Source organism: Triturus cristatus, chromosome 11, assembly GCF_964204655.1.
Source record: "Triturus cristatus chromosome 11, aTriCri1.1, whole genome shotgun sequence".
Taxonomy (NCBI): Eukaryota; Metazoa; Chordata; class Amphibia; order Caudata; family Salamandridae; genus Triturus; species Triturus cristatus.
Window position 1 is genome coordinate 36,559,913 of NC_140594.1, and position 17,113 is coordinate 36,577,025.

Sequence of the window (17,113 nt, forward strand, 5' to 3'; positions counted from 1 at the left end):
GCACACTACGCGCTTCGCGTAGCCCCACTACGTGCCACCCACCTCCCTCCCGCCCTTCTTTTAAATAATATAAGCAATGAAAAATAAATTAAAGTAAGTCGACTTACCCGTAAGCGCGGCGTCTCCGGGGCTCCCTCTTTCTGTTTCTTATTTCTTCTGGCAAATGCGCATGCGCGGACGCCCGCGCATGCGCATTTCTCGCGAGAAATGCGCATGCGCGGGTGTCCGCGCATGCGCATTTGCCAGAAGAAATTAGAAACAGAAAGAGGGAGCCCCGGAGACGCCGCGCTTACGGGTAAGTCGACTTACTTTAATTTATTTTTCATTGCTTATATTATTAAAAGGAGGGCAGGCGGGAGGTGGGTGGCGGGTGGCAAGCAGCTACGCTTCGCCCTCGGCGTGTGCGTAGCGCTGCCCTGCTTCGCCTACTTCGGAAAGTGCGAAGCAGGCAGCGCTACGTACACTACGTGGGCGAAGCGTAGTGCTACGCCCGGGGTTAATGTGCAAACCAGTGCCTTCACCCCCATGTTTTAATGCAAGGCGTCCGCCATTTGCTGGCAAGTCATTCCTGTGTTGGGACACACTGTTTGTCTGGCTGTGACCTAGGCCATATGGGCAGAGGGCATTGTTGTCTGCTTTGGAGTCGCACTATGTGATTTTTGGTGCCCAGCCTCCCGCCATCCGGGTTACCGTGTCATGTGTTGTTGTCTTCTGTGGCCTGTGACTTGACATTGTCCAGCTGGGTGCATGGGGCATGGTGGCAGCAGTGGCATGTGCCTGCTCATGGAGTGTGGTTGAGTCATGCGATGGCTTGTGGTGGTTGCGTGCCTGTTAGTAATTTTGGTTGTGGTTGCAGTTCCCCCCATGTGAGGTGCGTTGTTTGTGTACTCACCCGGGTCTCGGAGTCCTTCTAATCCTTCGACTGCCTCCACCGGCAGTATGGCCATCACCCTCTCCTCCCAGGGATGGTACTGTACGGGTCTGCGGGAGGGCCCTCCTCCGGTGGCGTTGGCCTGGTCGTGTTCCTCCTGCCTCTTGGCTCTGACCCTCCTCCGCAGATCGTACCACCTGTTCTGGCAATCCTGCTTGGTCCTCCTGGTGTCCGCAACGGCATTCACAGCATCGACGATGGTCTGCCACATGGCTGTTTTGGCTGCCAGGCTGGTGCTTCTGACCAATGTTCCAAAGATCTGTGGCTCGACTCTGAGGATTTGATCAACAAGGACCTCCAACTCTCGGTGACTGAACTTTGGATTCTTGGTAGTGGGCATGGTGAGGGGTGTGGGTGGGGATGGTGTGGGTGTGGGGGGTGTGTGGATGTTGGGGGGGGTGTGGATGGTTGTGTGTGTGTGTGAATGTGATGAGAGGGTGTTTGTGAGGGTGGTCGTGTGAAGGTGTGCAAGTGTAAGGTGTGGTGTAGCTTGTAGTCTGGTTCTGTGGTGTCTGGCAGCAGTGAGTCTGTTGCAAAGGCTCATGGTTTGTGTGTGTGGGCCCTTTTTATTGGTCCATGGGTGGGTGTGGCAGTGTTTGAAGTTTGGGTGGGTGTGTTATAAGGAGTGGTGTTGTATTGGGCCTCTGTTTGTTTTTGGCAGTTGCAGGTCAGTGATTGTGTTATTTTAGTGGTTGTTGGCCATGTTTAGTGGCTTTGTGCCTTTCGAATGGTGTATTCTTGTGTTGTTTTGTTTTGTCCTGGTTGTGTACGTGCGTTTTGAGCGTGTGTACGGTGTGTACAGGGGCCATTTGGTTGTACGATGATGTCCTTGTGTGTGGCTTTGTACGACTCGTACATGCGGTTGTGATGTTGGGGCATGGGGTGCGCTCCGTACTTAGGAGGTTGTGTTGGGGGTGCGCCAGGAACTACTGGGGTGTACATAGACGGTGGTACGACACGTACAGGGGTGGGGGTGGGGCTCGAACGTACTGGTGTGTAGGTACACGGGGGCTATGACACGTACTGGGGTGGGGGTACGACTGGAACGTACTGGGGTGTAGGTAGACGGGGCTATGACACGTACTGGGGTGGGGGTACGACTGGAACGTACTGGGGTGTAGGTACACGGGGGGTACGACACATACTGGGGTGGGGGTACAACTGGAACGTACTGGTGTGTAGGTACACGGGGGCTATGACACGTACTGGGGTGGGGGTACGACTGGAACGTACTGGTGTGTAGGTACACGGGGGCTATGACACGTACTGGGGTGGGGGTACGACTGGAACGTACTGGGGTGTAGGTAGACGGGGCTATGACACGTACTGGGGTGGGGGTACGACTGGAACGTACTGGGGTGTAGGTACACGGGGGGTACGACACGTACTGGGGTGGGGGTACGACTGGAACGTACTGGTGTGTAGGTGCACGGGGGCTATGACACGTACTGGGGTGGGGGTACGACTGGAACGTACTGGGGTGTAGGTAGACGGGGCTATGACACGTACTGGGGTGGGGGTACGACTGGAACGTACTGGGGTGTAGGTACACGGGGGGTACGACACGTACTGGGGTGGGGGTACGACTGGAACGTACTGGTGTGTAGGTACACGGGGGCTATGACACGTACTGGGGTGGGGGTACGACTGGAACGTACTGGTGTGTAGGTACACGGGGGCTATGACACGTACTGGGGTGGGGGTACGACTGGAACGTACTGGGGTGTAGGTAGACGGGGCTATGACACGTACTGGGGTGGGGGTGGGGCTCGAACGTACTGGGGTGTAGGTACACGGGGGGTACGACACGTACTGGGGTGGGGGTATGACTGGAACGTACTGGTGTGTAGGTGCACGGGGGCTATGACACGTACTGGGGTGGGGGTAGGACTGGAACGTACTGGGGTGTAGGTAGACGGGGCTATGACACGTACTGGGGTGGGGGTACGACTGGAACATACTGGGGTGTAGGTACACGGGGGGGTACGACACGTACTGGGGTGGGGGTACGACTGGAACGTACTGGTGTGTAGGTACACGGGGGCTATGACACGTACTGGGGTGGGGGTACGACTGGAACGTACTGGTGTGTAGGTACACGGGGGCTATGACACGTACTGGGGTGGGGGTACGACTGGAACGTACTGGGGTGTAGGTAGACGGGGCTATGACACGTACTGGGGTGGGGGTGGGGCTCGAACGTACTGGGGTGTAGGTACACGGGGGGTACGACACGTACTGGGGTGGGGGTACGACTGGAACGTACTGGTGTGTAGGTGCACGGGGGCTATGACACGTACTGGGGTGGGGGTACGACTGGAACGTACTGGGGTGTAGGTAGACGGGGCTATGACACGTACTGGGGTGGGGGTACGACTGGAACGTACTGGGGTGTAGGTACACGGGGGGTACGACACGTACTGGGGTGGGGGTACGACTGGAACGTACTGGTGTGTAGGTAGACGGGGGCTATGACACGTACTGGGGTGGGGGTACGACTGGAACGTACTGGTGTGTAGGTACACGGGGGATATGACACGTACTGGGGTGGGGGTGGGGCTCGAACGTACTGGGGTGTAGGTTCACGGTGGTACGACACGTACTGGGGTGGGGGTACGACTGGAACGTACTGGGGTGTAGGTACACGGGGGGTATGACACGTACTGGGGTGGGGGTACGACTGGAATGTACTGGGGTGTACATTGACGGTGGTACGACACGTACTGGGGTGGGGGTACGACTGGAACGTACTGGGGTGTACCTAAACGGGTGGGGGTATACATATACGGGGGGTACGTGTCGGACGTACGGGGGCTGGGGGGTGTGTTGGGCGCGTATGCGGGCACATGTCTCCATGGTTGCTATCGGTGTTCGGTGCGGACGGTGTTTTTTCCATACGGTTGTACGCTCGGACGCACGGGATGGATCGTGATTCCTCGGTCGGACTTGGCTTTTCACGTTTGTAAGGTAAATCGTCCGAGGACGTGTCGGACACATTTTCCGACCCGAGGACGTGTGGGGAATGATTCCCAGTGCGGTTCGTATGGACTTTTTACCATGCGAATCGTGATTGCCAGTTCGTACGGCACTTGTACGATTCGTACGGTAAAAAGACCAGATACGAGTCGCACGGGGGAATTTTTTACAGGATCGTGATTGGCACCTGAATGTTTCCCCTGCTGCAGGACTGGGTGGGACGTGAGCTGGGCCTGTTGGGCCTCAGGGGACTCACTGCTAAAGGTGCTACCACACCATAGACACTTTTGACTAATTCCCGAAGAGTGAGGGGTTAACTCTTGGGTATGACCTATTGTCTGCATGCAGCCACCACTAAACGGGAAATAACCCTGAACAAGTTACAAAGAAGAGATTGGGATAGAGATTTGCCTGACAACTTTTAGAGCCCCACCCTTAACAGGACTGTGTTATTGCTTGTGCATATCTTTAGTCCTTTGAGTGTGTAGAGTTAGAAAGAAAATACTTGTTTTCATTATAAAAGCACGTATTTGACTGCACATTGATTTATTGTTTGTACTGTTTGCACCTTGAGTTACGAGTTGTGTTCACTTATCTGTATTTTCACTTCTCCCCTGAGGGAGCCTTTGACTGCTCGTCTAGAGATACCACTGACAGTCAAATGCAAAAGGGGTACTTAGCCCAATTCCTCAGGATTCATAGGGGCATATTATCAAGCCAGGCGATAAAATTATCGCCGCATTAGCGGCAGAAAACCGCCACTAAAACGGCGATAATGGGCTTGATAATATGCTCTATGGAATTCCAATTGAAGCCCATGTTAGACGTACTTCACATTTAACATGGGCTTCAATTGGAATTCTCTAGGGCATATTATCAAGCCCATTATCGCCGTTTTAGCGGCAGTGATAATTTTATCGCCTGTCTTGATAATATGCCCCATAGTAAGTTAGCCACGGGACATCAGGAGTAAAAGGCCTCTTCCACAACGCCTGGGCCCAGCAGTCCATATGTGTATCCCATTGGCTTCTGAAAGGGGTTGTGACAAAAGGTATGCAAGATCATGTATTCCTTGGAACAGATGGTGAAAATAGAGATCTCTTGATATAAACATCACGAAATCCAGATTTTGATGCAGATTGTCAGATTAACATTGCACATATAAAATATGTCAAATTCCAGGCATGACATGAAAGTTCATAGATAAGCACTGTCCATTTATACTTTTTGGCTGTGAAATGAGCTCCAATCCCTTCCCCGACTTGCACCATAGTACCTGCAGATCAGATAAAGGATTAAAGACTCTTATCTCCTGTAAAATCCCTGTGTCCCCCAATCGCAGTCTATGTACCAGTAAAATGGTCACTGGTCCCCATAATTTATCTGGAAGAACAATCAGAGACATCCCCACACATAGGCTCACTATGTAATGAGGATATAAGATTATTAATAGTGATAAGTAATGGCTTACCACTGGCAATAAGGCCACAAACACAATAAAAGGCTCAGTTAGGGATCAATAAATGAATCCCTTGCTCAACCCTGGGTAGCTGGCAACGAGCAGGTAGATTTAACTAAGGAGACAAGTTTGTGAAGCATTCAAAACATGAATACATTAAAAAAGTAATACAAAACACACAATAAAAATCCAACTCAAATTTTGGAAAATATATTATATTTTTATGAACAAATTGACACCAAAACAACAACAATTCAAAGTAGGGAACCGGAGATATGAATTTTTAAATAATAAACACTTTCCAACTTGGGAAATCTAGTCGCACTTGACCAGGAAAAACTTTGAGGCCAACAGCGATGAAGCCCTGCTCGTAATTTCCACGCAGGATGTCTCGGTCCGAAGTTTACCTTCATTTTTCTGGAGCTTTCTCTCTCTATGTCGAGCGAGTCTGCTCTTCAGGCCTGAGTTGGGTTAACGTCATCGGCTTGGTTTTCTGCAAGGCTGCGGTGACAAACCTGAAATCCATGCCGGATCGTGGTTGAAGGTTGATGGCTGGACTCTCGACGTTGAGTCAGTCATCATATGGAGCTTTCTACCAAAAAATGTCCATAATGTACCAAACTCCTGGATCTTCTTCCCAGTCTGGAAAGCCCAAAACATTTTCAAGCACCAACTTTTCTGAGTTATTAGAAGTCCTGATAGACACAGCCAAGGGACCCAGAACTCCGAGTACAATAATTGGGGGTCAAGACTCACTGTGGCAGGGGCCATCTGCATGGCCCAGTTCGGGTCCAATTGCTAATGGTCTGCTGGGTACTGAATGGAAAAAGTCTCTTGCAACTTGTTGTGTTACTGTGACCACACAGAGGTCAGCTAACTGACCCTTGCAGTCCTCTTTGTCATGAGTGCAAATGGGAGCAACCCCAGCCTTTCAGGTCTCCACACAGGTCTCAGATAGCAGGTGCAGTCCATCTTCTGTTCCTGACCTGGTCCAGACAGTGTTCCGGGGAAGGTGCCGCAGTGTGCTATGTTTATGGTTGGCACTAACAAATGCAGGAAACGTTCCCAGAGGCAACCCTTCCTAAATTTTAAGCAGTTCCTGTTTGCCCTACTGCAAACAATTCCATGGTGCACCTTACTCCTGAAATTCAAGATGGAAAACCCTTTCTTCCTTGTGCAGAGCCTGTGTACCCATCCAAAGGTCAGGAAAATGAGCAGGCCCCTCCTCTGTGGTCACTAAAAACTGGTTTGGCATCAAACCCACCGGGTTTGATGCAACCCTGGCTGAGGGGACAAAAGGCTGCCTTACACAGATCGCCTTTTACATTTACTTGTGAAGGGGAGGCCCCTTTACAAGTTAATGAGGTTCCTGGGTTCACTCTAACTGGTCCTCCTTCTGCTAGCGGACAAAAAACCTCTACCCACACCCAGGCCATTGTTCGTGTTCTAGGAGCAGTTTTCACACCTCAATAAGGTCAAGCACAGCCGGAGCAGCTGCTAGAGAGCAAATAGAAGCCAGCCTCCAGGAGCTACGTCTGGCCCCAACCTGAGATAGCAGAATTAGGGCCTGATGTAGAGTTTGGTGGCCAGGATACTTAGGCACGAACGTGACGAATATCCCGTCTTCTTTACTACAAGTGTATTATAATCTATGGCACTTGTAATGAGGCAGGCCGGATATCCGCCACTTTCGTGACAGACTAACACATCTGCCAAACTCTAAATCAGACCATTAATATTTTAATCTGTACTGTAGTTTTCCTTTTAGGGGAGTCAGAGTAGGCCTCAGTGAAAATTGTTTTTGAGGCCTTATCACTGTAGTGGCATGACGACGTTTAATTTCTACATGTCCCACTTTTAAGTTCCATGCACTATATTGTGGGCTAGAAGGACTATATAGGGGAGGTTTATTCATATTTCAAAGGGAGGTCTTTTCTTGTTATAAAGAGTTATTTTGAGACGTCAGACTGCAGGTCTAAATTGCAGCCGTAAGGTGACACTGTTAGCCCTCTTACACCAGTGGATGGTGCAATAACTGCTGAAGAACATAGGTGACATTCAACTACCCATGCCTTATAGGAAAGTTAAATATGTCAACTGGAGTTACCTAATTTTACCACATTTTGGGGGGTCAGAGAACATGCACTGGGGTCTGATTAACAGTGTGGCAGTACACGGAGTCAGAAACCAGCAGTATCAACCCCAAAACATGGGGGCGACCTTGCAAAAAGGGGCACTTTGACAGATCCAGTTTTTGTACTACAAGTGGTCCCACAAGGACCTCTTCTTGCCCCATTCTCTTTCACTTCTTCTTCACCCCGCTAGTTGGCAGATGACACCAAACTCTCTGTGAAGGTCTCCCCTCCAACAGACACCGCCGCATTGACATCATCCATAGCTAATATTCAGGCATGGGTGACATCTGACCGCCTGAAACTCACTCCACACAAAGCTGATTTCTTACTTCTTTCTCTTCAATTTTCAGCCCACACTAGATGAAGACTGCTTGACCTCTACTAACATCTAAACATCTATTGACAGCCATGGACACATGCCCACAAGCCTGCATGCACCCATGCCCACAAGCCTGCATGCACCCATGCCCACATGCCCACAAGCCTGCATGCACCCATGCCCACAAGCCTGCATGCACCCATGCCCACATGCCCACAAGCCTGCATGCACCCATGCCCACAAGCCTGCATGCACCCATGCCCACAAGCCTGCATGCACCCATGCCCACAAGCCTGCATGCACCCATGCCCAGAGACCAACAAACATTCATTCAACTCAGCACGTAGAGCAAGGGTTATGCTGTACTGCAACACGCGCACACACACACATACACACACACACACACTTTTTCAGTCCTACAGAACCCACAAATATTCCACAGCTCACAGGCAACCACACATCGACCGAGGTTTGTCAGATGGACAGAAAGAGGACTAAACTGAAAGATAAAATAATGTTTAATTGACGTTGGGTAGATTTGGGAAGCACATTCTTGCAATAGTTAGCTCTTCTGTAGATATTCACAGCTGAGGTGGATACATTTATGGAGTGACAATTGTTATGAAATCTGTGGTCTTTCCATGGAAATATCACTTGTACTGCGTGAGGACAGGCATTAATGTCAGCACCCATCTAATCTGTGCTTCCTTTGTAATGAACATCTATACACAATTACACAGTGCATCCTATATGTCCATTCCTTCCTGGCCCTCTTGGGTATAATCATACATGGTCAACATATTGCATGTCAAAAAAACAATTGAATTTAATATTGAGTCTTAAGCATTGCTTACAAGAATTCAGAGCATAAGATGGAAATGTATATTTTTAAGTCCAATCAGACAATGGTGCCAATTACGATCCGGCAAAAACCGGGTACGAACCGTCGGACGGAGGCTTTTTTCCGTCCGACTCGTACACGGTCGTAAAACTTTACAAACATGCAAGTACGATTCGCACGGAAACACCATTTCCGTACGAGTCGTACAAAACACCGACCGACGAAAAGATACATACAAATGGGATCCGGGGAAAGAGCCGACGTGACGTCGGGACGCTCTCAGGCCGCGTTTCACGACCCAGGAAGTACGATTCGAACCGACAGCAGTCCGGACGGCAATATTTTTACGGCACCCAAAAAGTGCCGGAAAAGCGAAGTACGGCGCGAAACGACCAGAGTAGGTGGCCTGGTAAGCGCCGTACCCCCCCCCAGCCCCCGCATGTACGCGCCGTACCCCCCGTGTATGTACACCCGAGTACGTGTCGAACCCCCCCTTGTATGTACACCCGAGTACGTGTCGAACTGTACGTGTCGAACCCCCCGTGTATGTACACCCGAGTACGTGTCGAACTGTACGTGTCGAACCCCCCGTGTATGTACACCCGTGTACGTTCGAGTCGTACCCCCACCCGTGTATGTACGGTGCGTACCCACAGCGCTACGCGTACTCGGGTGTACATACACGGGGGGTTCGACACGTACTCGGGTGTACATACACGGGGGGTACGGCGCGTACATGCGGGGGCTGGGGGGGTACGGCGCGTACATGCGGGGGCTGGGGGGGGTACGGCGCGTACATGCGGGGGCTGGGGGGGGTACGGCGCGTACATGCGGGGGCTGGGGGGGGTACGGCGTGTACATGCGGGGGCTGGGGGGGGTATGGCGCGTACATGCGGGGGCTGGGGGGGTACGGCGCATACATGCGGGGGCTGGGGGGGGGGTACGGTGCGTACATGCGGGGGCTGGGGGGGGTACGGCGCGTACCGGGCATCTGTTTGGACGTCTCCATGGTTGCTATTGGAGTTCGGTGCAGACGGTCTTTTAACCATACGGTTGTACAATCGGACGCCCGGGACGGATCGTGATTCCCCGGTCGGACTTCGCTTTTCACGTTTGTACGGTAAATCGTCCGAGGACGTGTCGAACACTTTTTCCGACCCGAGGACGTGTGGGGAATTATTCCCAATGCGACTCGTATGGGCTTTTTACCATGCGAATCGTGATTGCCAGTTTGTACGGCACTTGTACGATTCGTACGGTAAAAAGACCGGATACGAGTCGTACGGGAATTTTTTTTACCGGATCGTAATTGGCACCAATATGTTTTATTGATGATTCATGACTCATTATTTACGTCAGACGATATTCCACTACCTCACAATGCAGGACTGCCATTCAGGAGCTCTCTTTCTGGGACCTGAAATAGATTACTGAGCATGACTCCATTTTTAAATACACTTAACATTAGCCCGACTGAGTTATTTTCCATTGATCGCCTCAATCAAGCTGCCTGCACATTTGCACGTTCAGTTTGCACGAAAACACCTTCTCGCTTGATTATCAGTAGAACAGTAGCCATGAGTCTGAACAAGATGCCCTGAAAATCTGCTTTTCATGGTTGCCTTGTACAGACACCAAGATTGAGAGATGATATGTGAGCAGATGTGACGCATAGTATGGACACTGGTTCTGGCTGCATTTTACCACTGAGTTTCTGCCTTGTTTTTCACTCATAATCAGCAATACTAATCAGTGGTCATTTTGTTATATAAACACTAAGGGGCTTATTCACAAGAAACTGACACATATGTCCGGATGCGTCAGTTTCCCTGCGCCAGCCTTCGAAACCCCTGCGCCACCATGGATGCGCCATATTTACAATACGGTGCACCATGGCACAAGGATTAACTGATGCATCAGAAATTCTGACGCATCTATCGGCGCAAAAGTCACGCATTACTCGAGTTGTGTGCAAGCACGACACAGCTCCCACAATGCATGGGATGCCTATTCGCAATACACTGCATCACTCCTTACGCCTGCTTCATGCAGATGTAGGGTTTTGACGCAGTGGCGTCCTAGAAGTGGCATAGTGAAATCTTGTATATTTCACTGCGTCACTTCTACAAGGCTTTCCCGCATGGGAACACCCATCCTGCATACATTATACCTGACACAGGTATAATGTGACGCAGGGCTTTACAACGTGACACATCTCCCTAGATGCGTCACGTTGTAAATGGGTCGCAATGTGGCGCATTGTTTACGCCACTGCTGCGTCACACAAAATGACGCAACCGCGGCGCAAAAGTGTTGCAAGGGGCCTGTAAATCTGCCCCTGAGACTTGACCTTTTAAAAAAAAAGTATCCAGAAGAGGTCAGAGTTAAGATTGCTGGCTGCTGACCCTCTTGGACTGTGGTTGGACGCATTGAACAGAAGCCGAGTGCAGCTGAGCTCCACTGTCAGAGCACAAGTTTAAGAGAAAAGCTGCTTTCCATCTTCCTCCTGCTGCAGCTGGAAGCCTGATAAATACAGATGCATGCTGTGTTTAGGCATCCAAATATTCTCCCTTTAGTTAACATTAGTTTACTTCATGCTCTCAGAGGAGTAAGAGTAGGTTGTAGGAAACTAGCCCTAAAACATGGTATAGCTGCTTATCGTTTTCCCATTTCTGGCAAATATTATCATGCGATGTATTTTACATGTCTTGTGGTCACAGTGCATGCACTAAGTTCCAGGTTACGGTGATAAAGGTTTGTCATTAGTACTGATGCCTGAGTGTGACATTCTGAGCCCAAAAGGTGGGTTTCCCAATGACCACTGCGCGTCAAGGGTCCTGCAACGTTCAGGAGAACCAGTCAGGGATGCAAGCTGAGTTCAGGACTGGACAAGGTAATAGGGAGGCTCGCCTTATACAGGGACATAGGATTTCTAGAGAAGAGGTTAGATATATACAAGAGAGTATCTGAAGACTGGAAGGGAAGCATGACAGAAGCAGGTTGGAAGGGCCAGTAAATAGGGAACTGGATGCCTGTAGGGTAAACTATGAACCTAACGCAAGAACAAACTACAGGAAGGTAGAAGCAGGCAAACGATAGATGCTTATCAAGGGTGATCTCTCTGTGAGGTGAAAGGATGAGGAAGGCATGGAGCGGATCCATCTCACATAGTTGAGGGAGTCAACTAGCTGCTGGGCAGAACTGGAAACCTGCACAGTAACTAGGACAGGGCAAAACACAGAAATAGAAGATAAGGAATCTGCATGTGCAAGACATATCTGGACGTGTACAGTCAGAGCTAGAAACAAGGCAAACACAGGAACACAGAGGCAGGATAAACAAGAGAAAGGCAACAGAAATAATAACTAATCAGAATAGGAACATGGAATCAAACAACAATGAAAACAGAACTCTGTGCTCCCCAGGTGGGATGAAGGCTCAAAGAAGGTGCGTGGGTGAAAGGGGGGAGCCAGGTGCAAGGCATCTGGAAACCACTGATGAAGGGAATCCAGAACTGGGACTCGGAAAGGGAAAGACCAGGACAACCAGCAGACACAAGATAGAGATGGGAAATCCAGAAACGGCTACGGGTTGGAAGAGAGTGAAAAGTCCAGAATGGTTGGAAGGGCCTTCCCGAACTCCTTGGGGGCACTGAGTGATTCTAGGAGACTGAGGACTAGCTGAAGTAGGCAGTCTTCTGGGCAGACAGTTGCTGAAGCAATGGCTGCTGCATGAGAGGGTAGGAGCCTTGCCCGGCCACTTTGAGACCCCTTTACTTAAATAATTCTGCCCTTAATAAAGTTAGACGTCATGCATGACTGCTTCACTCTGAGACAGAGAAACACACACCCAGGCACCTTTAGTAGCTGCACGGTACATCTCAGTGCGTGCCCGATGCTGCGCTGTAGTGTAAGTGGGGCTCATGTACATACAGCCCTCATGTGACCTTCAATCCCAGGTGACGTTGTTGCCCAGGCTCCTGGTTGTGGCGGCCCTATAGAATGAACCTCAGGCGTTCCACTCTCAGCTCAGGCTGCAGAAAGATGAGCGTCAGTCAAGAACAATTGCCCCCCCCCCCTTTCCTATTTTATCGGAGGGCAGGTGGGCTAGGAATCATTGGTACCCACACCCTGCCATGTGGCAAATGGAAAGGGAAGAGTTGAGAAGAGTGTGAAACACTGCGACTCCTTGGTCTCTGAAGCCAGGTGGTATCCACTTGCAGTTCTTCATTTAAGTATACCTCTTTTCCCACTAACTTTGCTTCGTGTTCTGCTACTTCCAATGGCGCACCAGTCTGCTTTCTTCTCCTACTTGAAGTGGGTGTTTGGAAAGGCAGGCAGCCTAGATTGCATTTGAAAGGTGGACATTGTTTGTGTTCACAATAAGATATTGTGGCTATGGATGTATTGTACACGGAGTTGTCCCTTTGCTTGATGTCCTTGGGACAGCATTTCCAGCCCTGGGGTTTCCTTTAAAAAAAAACACTATCATGAGTGTAAGAAGAAAAACGCGTAGACTGCAAATCCCAGAATGCACTATTTCAATAAATCACCGCCTACGTTGTGTCCTGCTTGCACGTGTGTGCTGGTAAGTTTGAAATTGTGCAGCACTTTCATGTTTCCCACGCTCATGTGTGGGCGCTCATGTCTTTTTGTGTTTGTATTCTGTCACTTATAATCCTGTTTTTATAGGGCAGTAGCATGGACTGCAAGTCACATAGTGCAAAGTAGGAAAGACCTGGAGTTGCTGGCTGATTCACAAATAAAGATTGTAAACTGTAGATTGTGTGTCCTGTGGAAATCGTATTTTGCGGCACACCACGCAGAGTTTTCAGCAGTCCCGTCGCAGGTTTCTTAGTTTTGTAGTCTGATGTGCAGGCCGTCTGCAATGATGACGTGGTTTACATGGTTTAATTCCATGTATAGACTTAAGCCCCACTTCTTTCTGCAATCACCAGCCGCCACTGGTTGCTGTGTCTGGTAAAAAGAAAATGCACCGCTGGCCGTCATTGGGCTTATCTTTGATGCTACCTGTGGTTCCTGTTTTGGTCCTTATAGCCTAAAAGGGCCGGCTGGTGTGAAGAAAAAAGCGTTCTCTTTACCCAGTTCTATATTAATAACAATTGCCAACAATCACCTTTATGAATGTTCCTTTGTTCAGTGCTGCCAGTTTGGATTTTAAACCATCTTGTGACATCATTCACCTGATACTCCCTTATAGTATTATCTCATTTTACTTTATAGCTCAGTCTGCAGCGATGAGTCCAGTCCCAGAAAAAGGTCCAATAGCTTTGTCGCAGTCTGGGAAACCCCTTAGTAGTAAGGACAATAGGATACCTACTAGATGAAAGAATGTCCATCAATTCACGTTTTACTGAACCATTGCATCCAACCCCCAGTTTTAGTACCCCCCAAGATGTGGGTGCAATGTGGCAGAGCTGAGGTTACGACCCACCCAATCATCGTGCAAGGCGCCCGTAGACGGGAGGCTGTAAGCAGCAAATTATCAGCAACACCCACAAATAAAGTAGGTAGACTCAATATCTTCAGCATTTCGTCCATCATCTGTTCTTTTTGCATTTGTTGCTCTAAGTGGGAAGGGTATCCCCAGACGTGGGTCCTGTGCTTGCTATACCACCAGATTCAAGCTAGCTTGGTTGATATGGGGTGATACCCGGAAACTGGTGCCAGGATGTTTGTTTTTGGTCCAGTGTGGACCGGACCTGGCAGCTCAGGCTGGACTGTTCCCATAGGGAGCAGGGTCCAGAATGATTTGCATATGGCTGGGTCTAAACTGGAATTGCTTGGCATGCAAACAATGGATTTAATCCCTGACCTCTGTGACTGGGGGTAAATGTTTGATTTGTTCAGTATTCTGTCCATCATCTGGTCTTTTTGTATTTGTCACCCTAACTAGAAAGGGTAGGCCCAGACGAGGGTCCCGTTCTCACTACGCCACCAGATTCAAGCTCGCCTGGCTGATGAGGGGTGATACCCCAAAACTAGTCCCATGATGCTTGTCTCTGGTCCAGGAAGGACCTGGCATGGCAGTTCGAACTGGGCTTTTTCCAGACTGATTTGCACGGTGCTGAGTCTAAACTGGAATGGCGTAGCATGCAAAAAAACGATGGATTTATCCCAAATCTGTGACTGGGGTTGAATTTTTTATTTGTTCAGCATTCTATCGATCATCTTTTCTTTTTGTATTAGACACAATATCTGGACAATATTTCTAGCCTCCCAGCTGCATTTTGTGAAGCTTGTACCATTCTGCCGCTAAATATTCTTAGGGGAACAACCAGTACTAGTACTGTATATTGTGAAGCTGAAGGGCCTCAGTGTTTGAGTAAGGGGTGAGGATAAAAGCCCAGCAAGTAGTATAGGTGCGGACGGAGAAACAAACATTGATGAGACTGGACTGGAAGTAGGAAACAAGGGAAAGTGCATCTACTCCTGGCATCTTCACAGATATTTTAGAAAGAAATCAATAGCATATATAATCTATGATGGGTGAAAACAAGAGGATGCTGCAAGGTGAGAGCCTCGGTAGGCTGTCTGGATCTTACAGCAAACAACCATCCTGTCATCACCTCAAGGAAGGGATATGATGAGAGAAGCCCATAGAAAGTTGCCAGATACTGCACATATGATGAGGTTGTATCCCTTGTAGACCTTTAAAGCACAAACATAGCAAGAATGGACCCCAGTAACATCACCCACTGCTCAGACCATCGACAGCCAATCACTCAGCGAATACATATTCAACAGCAACAAAGACCTCTTCTTCTTCCACCATTATCTTGTCCACACATTTCTATAAACATGATACTTGTTCATTCAAAGAGGGTAAACCTACCCAGGAATGTCTCTCATCCCCAGTAAGACTCTTTGTCAGGAACTGAATACCAGTTCAATGCCCAAGCTCCAGTATTCCACCAGGGGCCAAGCCCAAGAACCAGTGAGATCAGGATGACTGAAGATTTAATGCGACCAGTTAGACAAAAGAAAATACAGGCCTTATACAAGGACAACCAAACCACCGTCACAAACATGAGCTGTCAAATGTAGAGGCCGGGGGGTTGATTCACAATCAAACCTTGACCAGCAATAGGGAAAGGGCAGGGCCTGGCATGGTATGGTATGGACCTAGGAATTGATGGATCTGAGATGGAAACACATCATGCAACAGGACCCTGAAAATCATTGTCTAAGAACTGCATGCAAAATTCTGTGGAAGAAACCTTTCCCCTTAAGGCAATCACTGATACTTCACAAAAATGAGAAAAGCAAAAGCATGACCTTTGACTATTCCAACAGTCTTTTCTAAAGAGTTTTGCTGTTATCCTCTATTATTCATGATCTGTAATTGTTTTTCACTTTTCTCGCTTTTTCCTGTCTTCCTCCATATGAAATGCCATTGCATGTATTGTTATCTTGTGGTATGTGTATTTGCAAAGCGCACTATCATCCGTGAGGGTATCCTTGCTGAATCAAATTAGATTTAGTCTTTTGGCATTTGAAATATTCTGTTTAGGGTCCCTTGCATGTAGTCTGTCTATTTAAGTGCTGCTGAATGTTGAAAGGGGGAACTTGTTAAGTCAGTCAGTGCTCTAATGCTTTGGCCCCCATTAGCAGTGGTGTGGACTAGTACCCTTGGGAGCTAATACTGCTGCTGACCATTCTAGGTTTTTTGGTGTCTGTGAGGCAGTAGTTACCCGAAACACAAACTCTGGACCCAAAGACCACAGGCCAAGATCTTGAGCAGAGCTGGGGAGGAGGGCTGTGGGCAGCTGGTGTATCTGAGCGGAAAATGCTCCTCACTCACCTTCTTCAAGTGGAAGAGGTGTGGCGCCGGCCAGGGCGACTGACTCCGGAATCTGGGGATCACGGTTCGATCCCCGGCGGCAGATTAGCCCAGCACCATGTGACTCTGGGCAATAGCTTGCTTAATCTTCCCGACGGCCCCCAGCGCCTAGAGACCCTTACGGGTGATTGTTCGCGCTTTACAAATGTGGATATTATTATTATAAGTAGGTAAGACACTAACATGTAGCCGCCTTCGGTGCCGGCGGTGGTGATCGGACAAGGCGTCTTGTCAGGTCATCACCTGCTGTCACTTAGGCGGCTCATGGGCCCTCTCAACTTTTGAAATGTGTCCCATTGTCCACTGGTAGCTGTTCATCTGGTGGCTGTGTGCTATGGTGCACAGATGGATGACACATGGGTACTCATACCCCAATGAATTTGCTTGAAAGTTAAATATTGGCAATGAAACATGTCGCCCGTTCTTCACACTTCTGTCAAAACATGTTTGTGTGTTTTTAATCATGAGCCTAAGCATACTTAATAAAGAATTCGAGGGATGGCACATGGACTCATTTTTTTATATCTTTGCTCAGAGAGGAAGGAACTTACTCTCGTGGTCTGGGGACACTCATAGAATTGGGTGCAAG